The 17,564-nt window shown below is 36.8% G+C and overlaps 23 non-coding genes across 23 annotated transcripts; all 23 read right to left on the reverse strand.

Annotated features, from left to right (window-relative positions):
- Positions 1-890: 890 nt before the first annotated feature.
- Trnar-ucu (transfer RNA arginine (anticodon UCU)) lies at positions 891-964 on the reverse strand. Its single transcript has one exon. It is a non-coding gene; the product is annotated as a tRNA-Arg (tRNA).
- Positions 965-1,400: 436 nt separating this feature from the next.
- On the reverse strand, positions 1,401-1,474 carry Trnar-ucu (transfer RNA arginine (anticodon UCU)). The gene has a single exon. It is a non-coding gene; the product is annotated as a tRNA-Arg (tRNA).
- A 432-nt stretch (positions 1,475-1,906) lies between these two features.
- Trnar-ucu (transfer RNA arginine (anticodon UCU)) lies at positions 1,907-1,980 on the reverse strand. The gene has a single exon. It is a non-coding gene; the product is annotated as a tRNA-Arg (tRNA).
- Positions 1,981-3,422: 1,442 nt separating this feature from the next.
- On the reverse strand, positions 3,423-3,496 carry Trnar-ucu (transfer RNA arginine (anticodon UCU)). The gene has a single exon. It is a non-coding gene; the product is annotated as a tRNA-Arg (tRNA).
- A 436-nt stretch (positions 3,497-3,932) lies between these two features.
- Trnar-ucu (transfer RNA arginine (anticodon UCU)) lies at positions 3,933-4,006 on the reverse strand. The gene has a single exon. It is a non-coding gene; the product is annotated as a tRNA-Arg (tRNA).
- A 432-nt stretch (positions 4,007-4,438) lies between these two features.
- Trnar-ucu (transfer RNA arginine (anticodon UCU)) lies at positions 4,439-4,512 on the reverse strand. The gene has a single exon. It is a non-coding gene; the product is annotated as a tRNA-Arg (tRNA).
- A 431-nt stretch (positions 4,513-4,943) lies between these two features.
- Positions 4,944-5,017, reverse strand: Trnar-ucu (transfer RNA arginine (anticodon UCU)). Its single transcript has one exon. It is a non-coding gene; the product is annotated as a tRNA-Arg (tRNA).
- Positions 5,018-5,449: 432 nt separating this feature from the next.
- Positions 5,450-5,523, reverse strand: Trnar-ucu (transfer RNA arginine (anticodon UCU)). Its single transcript has one exon. It is a non-coding gene; the product is annotated as a tRNA-Arg (tRNA).
- Positions 5,524-6,460: 937 nt separating this feature from the next.
- Trnar-ucu (transfer RNA arginine (anticodon UCU)) lies at positions 6,461-6,534 on the reverse strand. Its single transcript has one exon. It is a non-coding gene; the product is annotated as a tRNA-Arg (tRNA).
- Positions 6,535-6,966: 432 nt separating this feature from the next.
- Positions 6,967-7,040, reverse strand: Trnar-ucu (transfer RNA arginine (anticodon UCU)). The gene has a single exon. It is a non-coding gene; the product is annotated as a tRNA-Arg (tRNA).
- A 431-nt stretch (positions 7,041-7,471) lies between these two features.
- Positions 7,472-7,545, reverse strand: Trnar-ucu (transfer RNA arginine (anticodon UCU)). Its single transcript has one exon. It is a non-coding gene; the product is annotated as a tRNA-Arg (tRNA).
- Positions 7,546-7,977: 432 nt separating this feature from the next.
- Trnar-ucu (transfer RNA arginine (anticodon UCU)) lies at positions 7,978-8,051 on the reverse strand. Its single transcript has one exon. It is a non-coding gene; the product is annotated as a tRNA-Arg (tRNA).
- A 431-nt stretch (positions 8,052-8,482) lies between these two features.
- On the reverse strand, positions 8,483-8,556 carry Trnar-ucu (transfer RNA arginine (anticodon UCU)). Its single transcript has one exon. It is a non-coding gene; the product is annotated as a tRNA-Arg (tRNA).
- Positions 8,557-8,989: 433 nt separating this feature from the next.
- On the reverse strand, positions 8,990-9,063 carry Trnar-ucu (transfer RNA arginine (anticodon UCU)). The gene has a single exon. It is a non-coding gene; the product is annotated as a tRNA-Arg (tRNA).
- Positions 9,064-9,495: 432 nt separating this feature from the next.
- Trnar-ucu (transfer RNA arginine (anticodon UCU)) lies at positions 9,496-9,569 on the reverse strand. The gene has a single exon. It is a non-coding gene; the product is annotated as a tRNA-Arg (tRNA).
- Positions 9,570-11,010: 1,441 nt separating this feature from the next.
- On the reverse strand, positions 11,011-11,084 carry Trnar-ucu (transfer RNA arginine (anticodon UCU)). Its single transcript has one exon. It is a non-coding gene; the product is annotated as a tRNA-Arg (tRNA).
- Positions 11,085-11,520: 436 nt separating this feature from the next.
- On the reverse strand, positions 11,521-11,594 carry Trnar-ucu (transfer RNA arginine (anticodon UCU)). The gene has a single exon. It is a non-coding gene; the product is annotated as a tRNA-Arg (tRNA).
- Positions 11,595-12,026: 432 nt separating this feature from the next.
- Trnar-ucu (transfer RNA arginine (anticodon UCU)) lies at positions 12,027-12,100 on the reverse strand. The gene has a single exon. It is a non-coding gene; the product is annotated as a tRNA-Arg (tRNA).
- Positions 12,101-13,037: 937 nt separating this feature from the next.
- Trnar-ucu (transfer RNA arginine (anticodon UCU)) lies at positions 13,038-13,111 on the reverse strand. The gene has a single exon. It is a non-coding gene; the product is annotated as a tRNA-Arg (tRNA).
- A 436-nt stretch (positions 13,112-13,547) lies between these two features.
- Trnar-ucu (transfer RNA arginine (anticodon UCU)) lies at positions 13,548-13,621 on the reverse strand. Its single transcript has one exon. It is a non-coding gene; the product is annotated as a tRNA-Arg (tRNA).
- Positions 13,622-15,569: 1,948 nt separating this feature from the next.
- Trnar-ucu (transfer RNA arginine (anticodon UCU)) lies at positions 15,570-15,643 on the reverse strand. Its single transcript has one exon. It is a non-coding gene; the product is annotated as a tRNA-Arg (tRNA).
- A 435-nt stretch (positions 15,644-16,078) lies between these two features.
- Trnar-ucu (transfer RNA arginine (anticodon UCU)) lies at positions 16,079-16,152 on the reverse strand. The gene has a single exon. It is a non-coding gene; the product is annotated as a tRNA-Arg (tRNA).
- Positions 16,153-16,583: 431 nt separating this feature from the next.
- Trnar-ucu (transfer RNA arginine (anticodon UCU)) lies at positions 16,584-16,657 on the reverse strand. The gene has a single exon. It is a non-coding gene; the product is annotated as a tRNA-Arg (tRNA).
- Between the last annotated feature and the right edge of the window lie 907 nt (positions 16,658-17,564).

Below are 17,564 nucleotides of genomic sequence, written 5' to 3' on the forward strand. Positions count from 1 at the left end.
ATGGTTACACATCTAGTAATCATTCGGTAACATGATGAATATGTTAACAGTCGTGTGCAGTAAGCCAAAACAATATGTAGAGTAAATATCTAAATACTTTGTCAATATTAAATTGATGACACATTTTGTTTTGCTTTTTCTTTGATCAAGTGTTCTTGTGCAGAGAGAGTGGTTAGCAGAAAGTAATTGCTGCAAAAAAATCTTTTAGTGAATCAGCATATCGATTGCCTTACATGACTACGGATGTTCCATTAATTTCTATTATGTTCTGCGTTATTACTCTTGGCTTCCCAATAAATGAAATTGGTGTGGATTTAACGCATTGAACACGTTTGTTTGCTAAGCATCTCTGTGCAATAGCAAGGGCAAAAATCTAGCATAAATCACCGCTGATGGGAGTCGAACCCAGAACCTCTGAATTAAAAGTCCAACGCGCTAGTCCATTGCGCCACAGCGGCACGGTTACAGATATTTGATAGGCATTGGAGCAATTTAACCCAACATAATGTTTGCACATCTAGTAATCATTCGTTAACAGGATGGATATGTTAACAGTCAAGTGCAGCAAGCCAAAACAATATGTAGAGTAAAAATCTAAATGTTTTGTCAATAATAGATTGATGACCTATTTGGCTTTGCTTTTTCTTTGATCAAGTGTTCTTGTGCAGAGAGAGTGGTTAGTAGAAAGTATTTGCTGCAAGAAAATCTTTTAGTGAATCAGCATATGGAATGCCTTAAATGACTACGGAAATTCCATTAAATTCTATTTTGTTCGGCGTTTCTAATCTTGGCGTGCCATTAAATGAACTTAGTTTTGATTAAACACATTAAATTCGGTTTGTTTGCGCAGCCCCTTTGTTAAATAGCATTGGTAAGAAACTAGCGAAAATCACCGCTGATGGGCGTCGAACCCACAACCCTTGAATTAGAAGTCCAACGCGCTAGTCCATTGCGCTACAGCGGCACGCTTATTGATATTTGATAGGCATTGGAGCAATTTAACCCAAGAAAATGTTTGCACATCTAGTAATCATTCGTTAACATGATGAATATGTTAACAGTCGAGTGCAGTAAGCTAAAACAATATGTAGAGTAAATATCTAAATACTTTGTCAATATTAAATTGATGACCTATTTTGTTTTGCTTCTTCTTTGATCAAGTGCCCTTGCGCAAAGAGAGTAGCTACTAGAAAGTAATTACTGCAAATAAAAAAAATTTCTAGTGAATCAGCATATGAAATGCCTTTTATGACTACGGAAATTCCATTAAAATCTACTTTGTTCTGCGTTATTAATCTTGGCGTCCCAGTAAATGGACTTGGTTTTGATTAAACACATTGAACAAGGTTTGTTTGCGCAGCACCTTTGTTAAATAGCATTGGTAAGAAATCAGCAAAAATCACTGCTGATGGGAGTCAAACCCACAACCTTTGAATTAGAAGTCCAACGCGCTAGTCCATTGCGCCACAGCGGCACGGTTAATGATATTTGATAGGCATTGGAGAAATTTAACCCAAGAAAATGTTTGCACATCTAGTAATCATTCGTTAACATGATGAATATGTTAACACTCGAGTGCAGTAAGCCAAAACAATATGTAGAGTAAAAATCTAAATGCTTTGTCAATAATAGATTGATGACCTATTTGGCTTTGCTTTTTCTTTGATCAAGTGTTCTTGTGCAGAGAGAGTGGTTAGTAGAAAGTAATTGCTGCAAAAAAATCTTTTAGTGAATCAGCATATGGAATGCCTTAAATGACTACGGAAATTCCATTAAATTCTATTTTGTTCGGCGTTATTAATCTTGGCGTCCCATTATATGAACTTGGTTTTGATTAAACACATTGAATTCGGTTTGTTTGCGCAGCACCTTTGTTAAATAGCATTGGTAAGAAACAAGAAAAAATCACCGCTGATGGGCGTCGAACCCACAACCTTTGAATTAGAAGTCCAACACGCTAGTCCATTGCGCCACAGCGGCACGGCTATATAAATATGATAGGCATTGCAGCGATTTAACCCAAGAAAATGGTTACACATCTGATAATCATTCGGTAACATGATGAATATGTTAACAGTCGAGTGCAGTAAGCCAAAACAATATGTAGAGTAAATATCTAAATACTTTGTCAATATTAAATTGATGACACATTTTGTTTTGCTTTTTCTTTGATCAAGTGTTCTTGTGCAGAGAGAGTGGTTAGCAGAAAGTAATTGCTGCAAAAAAACTTTTAGTGAATCAGCATATCAAATGCCTTACATGACTACGGATGTTCCAATAATTTCTATAATGTTCTGCGTTATTACTCTTGGCTTCCCATTGTATGAATTTGGTTTTGATTAAACACATTAAATTCGGTTTGTTTGCGCAGCACCTTTGTTAAATAGCATTGGTAAGAAACTAGCAAAAATCACAGCTGATGGGCGTCGAACCCACAACCTTTGAATTAGAAGTCCAACACGCTAGTCCATTGCGCCACAGCGGCACGGCTATATAAATATGATAGGCATTGCAGCGATTTAACCCAAGAAAATGGTTACACATCTAGTAATCATTCGGTAACATGATGAATATGTTAACAGTCGTGTGCAGTAAGCCAAAACAATATGTAGAGTAAATATCTAAATACTTTGTCAATATTAAATTGATGACACATTTTGTTTTGCTTTTTCTTTGATCAAGTGTTCTTGTGCAGAGAGAGTGGTTAGCAGAAAGTAATTGCTGCAAAAAAATCTTTTAGTGAATCAGCATATCGATTGCCTTACATGACTACGGATGTTCCATTAATTTCTATTATGTTCTGCGTTATTACTCTTGGCTTCCCAATAAATGAAATTGGTGTGGATTTAACGCATTGAACACGTTTGTTTGCTAAGCATCTCTGTGCAATAGCAAGGGCAAAAATCTAGCATAAATCACCGCTGATGGGAGTCGAACCCAGAACCTCTGAATTAAAAGTCCAACGCGCTAGTCCATTGCGCCACAGCGGCACGGTTACAGATATTTGATAGGCATTGGAGCAATTTAACCCAACATAATGTTTGCACATCTAGTAATCATTCGTTAACAGGATGGATATGTTAACAGTCAAGTGCAGCAAGCCAAAACAATATGTAGAGTAAAAATCTAAATGTTTTGTCAATAATAGATTGATGACCTATTTGGCTTTGCTTTTTCTTTGATCAAGTGTTCTTGTGCAGAGAGAGTGGTTAGTAGAAAGTATTTGCTGCAAGAAAATCTTTTAGTGAATCAGCATATGGAATGCCTTAAATGACTACGGAAATTCCATTAAATTCTATTTTGTTCGGCGTTTCTAATCTTGGCGTGCCATTAAATGAACTTAGTTTTGATTAAACACATTAAATTCGGTTTGTTTGCGCAGCCCCTTTGTTAAATAGCATTGGTAAGAAACTAGCGAAAATCACCGCTGATGGGCGTCGAACCCACAACCCTTGAATTAGAAGTCCAACGCGCTAGTCCATTGCGCTACAGCGGCACGCTTATTGATATTTGATAGGCATTGGAGCAATTTAACCCAAGAAAATGTTTGCACATCTAGTAATCATTCGTTAACATGATGAATATGTTAACAGTCGAGTGCAGTAAGCTAAAACAATATGTAGAGTAAATATCTAAATACTTTGTCAATATTAAATTGATGACCTATTTTGTTTTGCTTCTTCTTTGATCAAGTGCCCTTGCGCAAAGAGAGTAGCTACTAGAAAGTAATTACTGCAAATAAAAAAAATTTCTAGTGAATCAGCATATGAAATGCCTTTTATGACTACGGAAATTCCATTAAAATCTACTTTGTTCTGCGTTATTAATCTTGGCGTCCCAGTAAATGGACTTGGTTTTGATTAAACACATTGAACAAGGTTTGTTTGCGCAGCACCTTTGTTAAATAGCATTGGTAAGAAATCAGCAAAAATCACTGCTGATGGGAGTCAAACCCACAACCTTTGAATTAGAAGTCCAACGCGCTAGTCCATTGCGCCACAGCGGCACGGTTAATGATATTTGATAGGCATTGGAGAAATTTAACCCAAGAAAATGTTTGCACATCTAGTAATCATTCGTTAACATGATGAATATGTTAACACTCGAGTGCAGTAAGCCAAAACAATATGTAGAGTAAAAATCTAAATGCTTTGTCAATAATAGATTGATGACCTATTTGGCTTTGCTTTTTCTTTGATCAAGTGTTCTTGTGCAGAGAGAGTGGTTAGTAGAAAGTAATTGCTGCAAAAAAATCTTTTAGTGAATCAGCATATGGAATGCCTTAAATGACTACGGAAATTCCATTAAATTCTATTTTGTTCGGCGTTATTAATCTTGGCGTCCCATTATATGAACTTGGTTTTGATTAAACACATTGAATTCGGTTTGTTTGCGCAGCACCTTTGTTAAATAGCATTGGTAAGAAACAAGAAAAAATCACCGCTGATGGGCGTCGAACCCACAACCTTTGAATTAGAAGTCCAACACGCTAGTCCATTGCGCCACAGCGGCACGGCTATATAAATATGATAGGCATTGCAGCGATTTAACCCAAGAAAATGGTTACACATCTAGTAATCATTCGGTAACATGATGAATATGTTAACAGTCGAGTGCAGTAAGCCAAAACAATATGTAGAGTAAATATCTAAATACTTTGTCAATATTAAATTGATGACACATTTTGTTTTGCTTTTTCTTTGATCAAGTGTTCTTGTGCAGAGAGAGTGGTTAGCAGAAAGTAATTGCTGCAAAAAAATCTTTTAGTGAATCAGCATATCAAATGCCTTACATGACTACAGATGTTCCAATAATTTCTATAATGTTCTGCGTTATTACTCTTGGCTTCCCATTGTATGAATTTGGTTTGGATTTAAAGCATTGAACACGTTTGTTTGCTAAGCATCTCTGTGCAATAGCAAGGGTAAAAATCTAGCATAAATCACCGCTGATGGGAGTCGAACCCACAACCTTTGAATTAGAAGTCCAACGCGCTAGTCCATTGCGCCACAGCGGCACGGTTACTGATATTTGATAGGCATTGGAGCAATTTAACCCAACAAAATGTTTGCACATCTAGTAATCATTCGTTAACAGGATGGATATGTTAACAGTCGAGTGCAGCAAGCCAAAACAATATGTAGAGTAAAAATCTAAATGTTTTGTCAATAATAGATTGATGACCTATTTGGCTTTGCTTTTTCTTTGATCAAGTGTTCTTGTGTAGAGAGAGTGGTTAGTAGAAAGTAATTGCTGCAAGAAAATCTTTTAGTGAATCAGCATATGGAATGCCTTAAATGACTACGGAAATTCCATTAAATTCTATTTTGTTCGGCGTTATTAATCTTGGCGTCCCATTAAATGAACTTGGTTTTGATTAAACACATTGAATTCGGTTTGTTTGCGCAGCACCTTTGTTAAATAGCATTGGTAAAAAACTAGCAAAAATCACCGCTGATGGGAGTCGAACCCACAACCTTTGAATTAGAAGTCCAACGCGCTAGTCCATTGCGCCACAGCGGCACGCTTATTGATATTTGATAGGCATTGGAGCAATTTAACCCAAGAAAATGGTTACACATCTGATAATCATTCGGTAACATGATGAATATGTTAACAGTCGAGTGCAGTAAGCCAAAACAATATGTAGAGTAAATATCTAAATACTTTGTCAATATTAAATTGATGACACGTTTTGTTTTGCTTTTTCTTTGATCAAGTGTTCTTGTGCAGAGAGAGTGGTTAGCAGAAAGTAATTGCTGCAAAAAAATCTTTTAGTGAATCAGCATATCAAATGCCTTACATGACTACGGATGTTCCAATAATTTCTATAATGTTCTGCGTTATTACTCTTGGCTTCCCATTGTATGAATTTGGTTTGGATTTAAAGCATTGAACACGTTTGTTTGCTAAGCATCTCTGTGCAATAGCAAGGGTAAAAATCTAGCATAAATCACCGCTGATGGGAGTCGAACCCACAACCTTTGAATTAAAAGTCCAATGCGCTAGTCCATTGCGCCACAGCGGCACGGTTACTGATATTTGATAGGCATTGGAGCAATTTAACCCAACAAAATGTTTGCACATCTAGTAATCATTCGTTAACAGGATGGATATGTTAACAGACGAGTGCAGCAAGCCAAAACAATATGTAGAGTAAAAATCTAAATGTTTTGTCAATAATAGATTGATGACCTATTTGGCTTTGCTTTTTCTTTGATCAAGTGTTCTTGTGCAGAGAGAGTGGTTAGTAGAAAGTAATTGCTGCAAGAAAATCTTTTAGTGAATCAGCATATGGAATGCCTTAAATGACTACGGAAATTCCATTAAATTCTATTTTGTTCGGCGTTATTAATCTTGGCGTCCCATTAAATGAACTTGGTTTTGATTAAACACATTGAATTCGGTTTGTTTGCGCAGCACCTTTGTTAAATAGCATTGGTAAGAAACTAGCAAAAATCACAGCTGATGGGCATCGAACCCACAACCTTTGAATTAGAAGTCCAACGCGCTAGTCCATTGCGCCACAGCGGCACGGCTATAGAAATATGATAGGCATTGCAGCGATTTAACCCAAGAAAATGGTTACACATCTAGTAATAATTCGGTAACATGATGGATATGTTAACAGTCGAGTGCAGTAAGCCAAAACAACATGTTGAGTAAAAGTCTAAATGCTTTTTCAATATTTAATTGATGACCTATTTGGCTTTGCTTTTTCTTTGATCAAGTGTTCTTGTGCAGAGAGAGTGGTTAGTAGAAAGTAATTGCTGCAAAAAAATCTTTTAGTGAATCAGCATATGGAATGTCTTAAATGACTACGAAAATTCCATTAAATTCTACTTTGTTCGGCGTTATTAATCTTGGCGTCCCAGTAAATGGACTTGGTTTTGATTAAACACATTGAATAAGGTTTGTTTGCGCAGCACCTTTGTTAAATAGCATTGGTAAGAAATTAGCAAAAATCACTGCTGATGGGAGTCGAACCCACAACCTTTGAATTAGAAGTCCAACGCGCTAGTCCATTGCGCCACAGCGGCACAGTTATTGATATTTGATAGGCATTGGAGAACTTTAACCAAGAAAATGTTTGCACATCTAGTAATCATTCGTTAACATGATGAATATGTTAACAGTCGAGTGCAGTAAGCCAAAACAATATGTAGAGTAAAAATCTAAATGTTTTGTCAATAATAGATTGATGACCTATTTGGCTTTGCTTTTTCTTTGATCAAGTGTTCTTGTGCAGAGAGAGTGGTTAGTAGAAAGTAATTGCTGCAAGAAAATCTTTTAGTGAATCAGCATATGGAATGCCTTAAATGACTACGGAAATTCCATTAAATTCTATTTTGTTCGGCGTTATTAATCTTGGCGTCCCATTAAATGAACTTGGTTTTGATTAAACACATTGAATTCGGTTTGTTTGCGCAGCACCTTTGTTAAATAGCATTGGTAAGAAACTAGCAAAAATCACCGCTGATGGGCATCGAACCCACAACCTTTGAATTAGAAGTCCAACGCGCTAGTCCATTGCGCCACAGCGGCACGGCTATAGAAATATGATAGGCATTGCAGCGATTTAACCCAAGAAAATGGTTACACATCTAGTAATCATTCGGTAACATGATGGATATGTTAACAGTCGAGTGCAGTAAGCCAAAACAACATGTTGAGTAAAAGTCTAAATGCTTTTTCAATATTTAATTGATGACCTATTTGGCTTTGCTTTTTCTTTGATCAAGTGTTCTTGTGCAGAGAGAGTGGTTAGTAGAAAGTAATTGCTGCAAAAAAATCTTTTAGTGAATCAGCATATGGAATGTCTTAAATGACTACGAAAATTCCATTAAATTCTACTTTGTTCGGCGTTATTAATCTTGGCGTCCCAGTAAATGGACTTGGTTTTGATTAAACACATTGAATAAGGTTTGTTTGCGCAGCACCTTTGTTAAATAGCATTGGTAAGAAATTAGCAAAAATCACTGCTGATGGGAGTCGAACCCACAACCTTTGAATTAGAAGTCCAACGCGCTAGTCCATTGCGCCACAGCGGCACAGTTATTGATATTTGATAGGCATTGGAGAACTTTAACCAAGAAAATGTTTGCACATCTAGTAATCATTCGTTAACATGATGAATATGTTAACAGTCGAGTGCAGTAAGCCAAAACAATATGTAGAGTAAAAATCTAAATGCTTTGTCAATAATAGATTGATGACCTATTTGGCTTTGCTTTTTCTTTGATCAAGTGTTCTTGTGCAGAGAGAGTGGTTAGCAGAAAGTAATTGCTGCAAAAAAATCTTTTAGGGAATCAGCATATGGAATGCCTTAAATGACTACGGAAATTCCATTAAATTCTATTTTGTTCGGCGTTATTAATCTTGGCGTCCCATTAAATGAACTTGGTTTTGATTAAACACATTGAATTTGGTTTGTTTGCGCAGCACCTTTGTTAAATAGCATTGGTAAGAAACAAGCAAAAATCACCGCTGATGGGCGTCGAACCCACAACCTTTGAATTAGAAGTCCAACACGCTAGTCCATTGCGCCACAGCGGCACGGCTATATAAATATGATAGGCATTGCAGCGATTTAACCCAAGAAAATGGTTACACATCTAGTAATCATTCGGTAACATGATGAATATGTTATCAGTCGAGTGCAGTAAGCCAAAACAATATGTAGAGTAAATATCTAAATACTTTGTCAATATTAAATTGATGACACATTTTGTTTTGCTTTTTCTTTGATCAAGTGTTCTTGTGCAGAGAGAGTGGTTAGTAGAAAGTAATTGCTGCAAAAAAATCTTTTAGTGAATCAGCATATCAAATGCCTTACATGACTACGGATGTTCCAATAATTTCTATAAAGTTATGCGTTATTACTCTTGGCTTCCCATTGTAGGAATTTTTGTTTGGATTTTAAAGCATTGAACACGTTTGTTTGCTAAGCATCTCTGTGCAATAGCAAGGGTAAAAATCTAGCATAAATCACCGCTGATGGGAGTCGAACCCACAACCTTTGAATTAGAAGTCCAGCGCGCTAGTCCATTGCGCCACAGCGGCACGGTTACTGATATTTGATAGGCATTGGAGCAATTTAACCCAACAAAATGTTTGCACATCTAGTAATCATTCGTTAACAGGATGGACATGCTAACAGTCGAGTGCAGCAAGCCAAAGCAATATGTAGAGTAAAAATCTAAATGCTTTGTCAATAATAGATTGATGACCTATTTGGCTTTGCTTTTTCTTTGATCAAGTGTTCTTGTGCAGAGAGAGTGGTTAGTAGAAGGTAATTGCTGCAAAAAAATCTTTTAGTGAATCAGCATATGGAATGCCTTAAATGACTACGGAAATTCCATTAAATTCTATTTTGTTCGGCGTTGTTAATCTTGGCGTCCCATTAAATGAACTTGGTTTTGATTAAACACATTGAATTGGGTTTGTTTGCGCAGCACCTTTGTTAAATAGCATTGGTAAGAAACTAGCAAGAATCACGGCTGATGGGAGTCGAACCCACAACCTTTGAATTAGAAGTCCAACGCGCTAGTCCATTGCGCCACAGCGGCACGGCTATGTAAATATGATAGGCATTGCAGCGATTTAACCCAAGAAAATGGTTACACATCTAGTAATCATTCGGTAACATGATGGATATGTTAACAGTCGAGTGCAGTAAGCCAAAACAACATGTTGAGTAAAAGTCTAAATGCTTTGTCAATATTTAATTGATGACCTATTTGTCATTGCTTTTTCTTTGATCAAGTGTTCTTGTGCAGAGAAAGTGGTTAGTAGAAAGTAATTGCTGCAAAAAAATCTTTTAGTGAATCAGCATATCGATTGCCTTACATGACTACGGATGTTCAATTAATTTCTATTATGTTCTGCTTATTACTCTTGGCTTCCCATTAAATGAAATTGGTTTGAATTTAACGCATTAAACACGTTTGTTTGCTAAGCATCTCTGTGCAATAGCAAGGGTAAAAATCTAGCATAAATCACCGCTGATGGGAGTCAAACCCAGAACCTTTGAATTAAAAGTCTAACGCGCTAGTCCATTGCGCCACAGCGGCACGGTTACTGATATTTGATAGGCATTGGAGCAATTTAACCCAACAAAATGTTTGCACATCTAGTAATCATTCGTTAACAGGATGGATATGTTAACAGTCGAGTGCAGCAAGCCAAAACAGTATGTAGAGTAAAAATCTAAATGTTTTGTAAATAATAGATTGATGACCTATTTGGCTTTGCTTTTTCTTTGATCAAGTGTTCTTGTGCAGAGAGAGTGGTTAGTAGAAAGTAATTACTGCAAAAAATCTTTTAGTGAATCAGCATATGGAATGCCTTAAATGACTACGGAAATTCCATTAAATTATATTTTGGTCGGCGTTATTAATCTTGGCGTCCCATTAAATGAACTTGGTTTTGATTAAACACATTGAATTCGGTTTGTTTGCGCAGCACCTTTGTTAAGTAGCATTGGTAAGAAACTAGCAAGAATCTCCGCTGATGGGAGTCGAACCCACAACCTTTGAATTAAAAGTCCAACGCGCTATTCCATTGCGCCACAGCGGCACGGCTATATAAATATGATAGGCATTGCAGCGATTTAACCCAAGAAAATGGTTACACATCTAGTAATCATTCGGTAACATGATGGATATGTTAACAGTCGAGTGCAGTAAGCCAAAACAACATGTTGAGTAAAAGTCTAAATGCTTTGTCAATATTTAATTGATGACCTATTTGGCTTTGCTTTATCTTTGATCAAGTGTTCTTGTGCAGAGAGAGTGGTTAGTAGAAAGTAATTGCTGCAAAAAAATCCTTTAGTGAATCAGCATATGGAATGTCTTAAATGACTACGGAAATTCCATTAAATTCTACTTTGTTCGGCGTTATTAATCTTGGCGTCCCATTAAATGAACTTGGTTTTGATTAAACGCATTGAATTCGGTTTGTTTGCGCAGCACCTTTGTTAAATAGCATTGGTAAGAAACTAGCAAAAATCACCGCTGATGGGAGTCGAACCCACAACCTTTGAATTAGAAGTCCAACGCGCTAGTCCATTGCGCCACAGCGGCACGGTTATTGACATTTGATAGGCATTGGAGCAATTTAACCCAAGAAAATGTTTGCACATCTAGTAATCATTCGTTAACATGATGAATATGTTAACAGTCGAGTGCAGTAAGCCAAAACAATATGTAGAGTAAATATCTAAATACTTTGTCAATATTAAATTGATGACCTATTTTGTTTTGCTTTTTTTTTGATCAAGTGCCCTTGCGCAGAGAGAGTAGCTACTAGAAAGTAATTACTGCAAATGAAAAAAACTTCTAGTGAATCAGCATATGGAATGCCTTAAATGACTACGGAAATTCCATTAAATTCTACTTTGATCTGCGTTATTAATCTTGGCGTCCCAGTAAATGGACTTGGTTTTGATTAAACACATTGAATACGGTTTGTTTGCGCAGCACCTTTGTTAAATAGCATTGGTAAGAAATTAGCAAAAATCACCGCTGATAGGAGTCGAACCCACGACCTTTGGATTAGAAGTCCAACGCGCTAGTCCATTGCGCCACAGCGGCACGGCTATGTAAATATGATAGGCATTGCAGCGATTTAACCCAAGAAAATGGTTACACATCTAGTAATCATTCGTTAACATGATGGATATGTTAACAGTCGAGTGCAGTAAGCCAAAACAACATGTTGAGTAAAAGTCTAAATGCTTTGTCAATATTTAATTGATGACCTATTTGGCATTGCTTTTTCTTTGATCAAGTGTTCTTGTGCAGAGAGAGTGGTTAGTAGAAAGTAATTGCTGCAAAAAAATCTTTCAGTGAATCAGCATATGGAATGCCTTAAATGACTACGGAAATTCCATTAAATTCTACTTTGTTCGGCGTTATTAATCGTGGCGTCCCATTAAATGAACTTGGTTTTAATTAAACACATTGAATTCGGTTTGTTTGCGCAGCACCTTTGTTAAGTAGCATTGGTAAGAAACTAACAAAAATCACCGCTGATGGGAGTCGAACCCACAACCTTTGAATTAGAAGTCCAACGCGCTAGTCCATTGCGCCATAGCGGCACGGCTGTATAAAAATGATAGGCATTGCAGCGATTTAACCCAAGAAAATGGTTACACATCTAGTAACTATTCGGTAACATGATGGATATGGTAACAGTCGAGTGCAGTAAGCCAAAACAATATGTTGAGTAAAAGTCTAAATGCTTTTTCAATATTTAATTGATGACCTATTTGGCTTTGCTTTTTCTTTGATCAAGTGTTCTTGTGCAGAGAGAGTGGCTAGTAGAAAGTAATTGCTGCAAAAAAATCTTTTAGTGAATCAGCATATCGATTGCCTTACATGACTACGGATGTTCCATTAATTTCTATTATGTTCTGCGTTATTACTCTTGGCTTCCCATTAAATGAAATTGGTTTGGACTTAACGCATTGAACACGTTTGTTTGCTAAGCATCTCTGTGCAATAGCAAGGGTAAAAATCTAGCATAAATCACCGCTGATGGGAGTCGAACTCAGAACCTTTGAATTAAAAGTCCAACGCGCTAGTCCATTGCGCCACAGCGGCACGGTTACTGATATTTGATAGGCATTGGAGCAACTTAACCCAACAAAATGTTTGCACATCTAGTAATCATTCGTTAACAGGATGGATATGTTAACAGTCGAGTGCAGCAAGCCAAAACAATATGTAGAGTAAAAATCTAAAGGTTTTGTCAATAATAGATTGATGACCTATTTGGCTTTGCTTTATCTTTGATCAAGTGTTCTTGTGCAGAGAGAGTGGTTAGTAGAAAGTAATTGCTGCAAAAAAATCCTTTAGTGAATCAGCATATGGAATGTCTTAAATGACTACGGAAATTCCATTAAATTCTTCTTTGTTCGGCGTTATTAATCTTGGTGTCCCATTAAATGAACGTGGTTTTGATTAAACGCATTGAATTCGGTTTGTTTGCGCAGCACCTTTGTTAAATAGCATTGGTAAGAAACTAGCAAAAATCACCGCTGATGGGAGTCGAACCCACAACCTTTGAATTAGAAGTCCAACGCGCTAGTCCATTGCGCCACAGCGGCACGGTTATTGACATTTGATAGGCATTGGAGCAATTTAACCCAAGAAAATGTTTGCACATCTAGTAATCATTCGTTAACATGATGAATATGTTAACAGTCGAGTGCAGTAAGCCAAAACAATATGTAGAGTAAATATCTAAATACTTTGTCAATATTAAATTGATGACCTATTTTGTTTTGCTTTTTCTTTGATCAAGTGCCCTTGCGCAGAGAGAGTAGCTACTAGAAAGTAATTACTGCAAATGAAAAAAACTTCTAGTGAATCCCCATATGGAATGCCTTAAATGACTACGGAAATTCCATTAAATTCTACTTTGTTCTGCGTTATTAATCTTGGCGTCCCAGTAAATGGACTTGGTTTTGATTAAACACATTGAATACGGTTTGTTTGCGCAGCACCTTTGTTAAATAGCATTGGTAAGAAATTAGCAAAAATCACCGCTGATGGGAGTCGAACCCACAACCTTTGAATTAGAAGTCCAACGCGCTAGTCCATTGCGCCACAGCGGCACGGTTATTGATATTTGATAGGCATTGGAGAAATTTAACCAAGAAAATATTTGCACATCTAGTAATCATTCGTTAACATGATGAATATGTTAACAGTCGAGTGCAGTAAGCCAAAACAATATGTAGAGTAAAAATCTAAATGCTTTGTCAATAATAGATTGATGACCTATTTGGCTTTGCTTTTTCTTTGATCAAGTGTTCTTGTGCAGAGAGAGTGGTTAGTAGAAAGTAATTGCTGCAAAAAAATCTTTTAGTGAATCAGCATATGGAATGCCTTAAATGACTACGGAAATTCCATTAAATTCTATCTTGTTCGGCGGTATTAATCTTGGCGTCCCATTAAATGAACTTGGTTTTGATTAAACACATTGAATTCGGTTTGTTTGCGCAGCACCTTTGTTAAATAGCATTGGTAAGAAACTAGCAAAAATCACAGCTGATGGGCGTCGAACCCACAACCTTTGAATTAGAAGTCCAACGCGTTAGTCCATTGCGCCACAGCGGCACGGCTATATAAATATGATAGGCATTGTAGCAATTTAACCCAAGAAAATGGTTACACATCTAGTAACCATGCGGTAATATGATGGATATGTTAACAGTCGAGTGCAGTAAGCCAAAACAATATGTTGAGTAAAAGTCTAAATGCTTTTTCAATATTTAATTGATGACCTATTTGGCTTTGCTTTTTCTTTGATCAAGTGTTCTTGTGCAGAGAGAGTGGCTAGTAGAAAGTAATTGCTGCAAAAAAATCTTTTAGTGAATCAGCATATCGATTGCCTTACATGACTACGGATGTTCCATTAATTTCTATTATGTTCTGCGTTATTACTCTTGGCTTCCCATTAAATGAAATTGGTTTGGATTTAACGCATTGAACACGTTTGTTTGCTAAGCATCTCTGTGCAATAGCAAGGGTAAAAATCTAGCATAAATCACCGCTGATGGGAGTCGAACCCAGAACCTTTGAATTAAAAGTCCAACGCGCTAGTCCATTGCGCCACAGCGGCACGGTTACTGATATTCTATAGGCATTGGAGCAATTTAACCCAACAAAATGTTTGCACATCTAGTAATCATTCGTTAACAGGATGGATATGTTAACAGTCGAGTGCAGCAAGCCAAAACAATATGTAGAGTAAAAATCTAAATGTTTTGTCAATAATAGATTGATGACCTATTTGGCTTTGCTTTTTCTTTGATCAAGTGTTCTTGTGCAGAGAGAGTGGTTAGTAGAAAGTAATTACTGCAAAAAAATCTTTTAGTGAATCAGCATATGGAATGCCTTAAATGACTACGGAAATTCCATTAAATTCTATTTTGTTCGGCGTTATTAATCTTGGCGTCCCATTAAATGAACTTGGTTTTGATTAAACACATTAAATTCGGTTTGTTTGCGCAGCACCTTTGTTAAATAGCATTGGTAAGAAACTAGCAAAAATCACATCTGATGGGCGCCGATCCCACAACCTTTGAATTAGAAGTCCAACGCGCTAGTCCATTGCGCCACAGCGGCACGGCTATATAAATATGATAGGCATTGCAGCGATTTAACCCAAGAAAATGGTTACACATCTAGTAATCATTCGGTAACATGATGGATATGTTAACAGTCGAGTGCAGTAAGCCAAAACAACATGTTGAGTAAAAGTCTAAATGCTTTGTCAATATTTAATTGATGACCTACTTGGCTTTGCTTTATCTTTGATCAAGTGTTCTTGTGCAGAGAGAGTGGTTAGTAGAAAGTAATTGCTGCAAAAAAATCTTTTAGTGAATCAGCATATGGAATGTCTTAAATGATTACGGAAATTCCATTAAATTCTACTTTGTTCGGCGTTATTAATCTTGGCGTCCCATTAAATGAACTTGGTTTTGATTAAACGCATTGAATTCGGTTTGTTTGCGCAGCACCTTTGTTAAATAGCATTGGTAAGAAACTAGCAAAAATCACCGCTGATGGGAGTCGAACCCACAACCTTTAAATTAGAAGTCCAACGCGCTAGTCCATTGCGCCACAGCGGCACGGTTATTGACATTTGATAGGTTTGGAGCAATTTAACCCAAGAAAATGTTTGCACATCTAGTAATCATTCGTTAACATGATGAATATGTTAACAGTCGAGTGCAGTAAGCCAAAACAATATGTAGAGTAAATATCTAAATACTTTGTCAATATTAAATTGATGACCTATTTTGTTTTGCTTTTTCTTTGATCAAGTGCCCTTGCGCAGAGAGAGTAGCTACTAGAAAGTAATTACTGCAAATGAAAAAAACTTCTAGTGAATCAGCATATGGAATGCTTTAAATGACTACGGAAATTCCATTAAATTCTACTTTGTTCTGCGTTATTAATCTTGGCGTCCCAGTAAATGGACTTGGTTTTGATTAAACACATTGAATACGGTTTGTTTGCGCAGCACCTTTGTTAAATAGCATTGGTAAGAAATTAGCAAAAATCACCGCTGATGGGAGTCGAACCCACAACCTTTGAATTAGAAGTCCAACGCGCTAGTCCATTGCACCAGAGCGGCACGGTTATTGATATTTAATAGGCATTGGAGAAATTTAACCAAGAAAATGTTTGCACATCAAGTAATCAATCGTTAACATGATGAATATGTTAACAGTCGAGTGCAGTAAGCCAAAACAATATGTAGAGTAAAAATCTAAATGCTTTGTCAATAATAGATTGATGACCTATTTGGCTTTCCTTTTTCTTTGATCAAGTGTTCTTGTGCAGAGAGAGTGGATAGTAGAAAGTAATTGCTGCAAAAAAATCTTTTAGTGAATCAGCATATGGAATGCCTTAAATGACTACGGAAGTTCCATTAAATTCTATTTTGTTCGGCGTTATTAATCTTTGCGTCCCATTAAATGAACTTGGTTTTGATTAAACACATTGAATTCGGTTTGTTTGCGCAGCACCTTTGTTAAATAGCATTAGTAAGAAACTAGCAAAAATCACCGCTGATGGGAGTCGAACCCACAACCTTTGAATTAGAAGTCCAACGCGCTAGTCCATTGCGCCACAGCGGCACGGCTATATTAATATGATAGGCATTGCAGCGATTTAACCCAAGAAAATGGTTACACATCTAGTAATCATTCGGTAACATGATGAAGATGTTAACAGTCGAGTGCAGTAAGCCAAAACAATATGTAGAGTAAAAATCTAAATGCTTTGTCAATAATAGATTGATGACCTATTTGGCTTTGCTTTTTCTTTGATCAAGTGTTCTTGTGCAGAGAGAGTGGTTAGTAGAAAGTAATTGCTGCAAAAAAATCTTTTAGTGAATCAGCATATGGAATGCCTTAAATGACTACGGAAATTCCATTAAATTCTATTTTGTTCGGCGTTATTAATCTTGGCGTCCCATTAAATGAACTTGGTTTTGATTAAACACATTGAATTCGGTTTGTTTGCGCAGCACCTTTGTTAAATAGCATTGGTAAGAAACTAGCAAAAATCACAGCTGATGGGCGTCAAACCCACAACCTTTGAATTAGAAGTCCAACGCGCTAGTCCATTGCGCCACAGCGGCACGGCTGTATAAATATGATAGGCATTGCAGCAATTTAACCCAAGAAAATGGTTACACATCTAGTAACCATTCGGTAATATGATGGATATGTTAACAGTCGAGTGCAGTAAGCCAAAACAATATGTTGAGTAAAAGTCTAAATGCTTTTTCAATATTTAATTGATGACCTATTTGGCTTTGCTTTTTCTTTGATCAAGTGTTCTTGTGCAGAGAGAGTGGCTAGTAGAAAGTAATTGCTGCAAAAAAATCTTTTAGTGAATCAGCATATGGAATGCCTTAAATGACTACGGAAATTCCATTAAATTCTATTTTGTTCGGCGTTATTAATCTTGGCGTCCCATTAAATGAACTTGGTTTTGATTAAACACATTGAATTCGGTTTGTTTGCGGAGCACCTTTGT

This window comes from Hydractinia symbiolongicarpus, chromosome 14, assembly GCF_029227915.1.
Source record: "Hydractinia symbiolongicarpus strain clone_291-10 chromosome 14, HSymV2.1, whole genome shotgun sequence".
Classification (NCBI taxonomy): domain Eukaryota; kingdom Metazoa; phylum Cnidaria; class Hydrozoa; order Anthoathecata; family Hydractiniidae; genus Hydractinia; species Hydractinia symbiolongicarpus.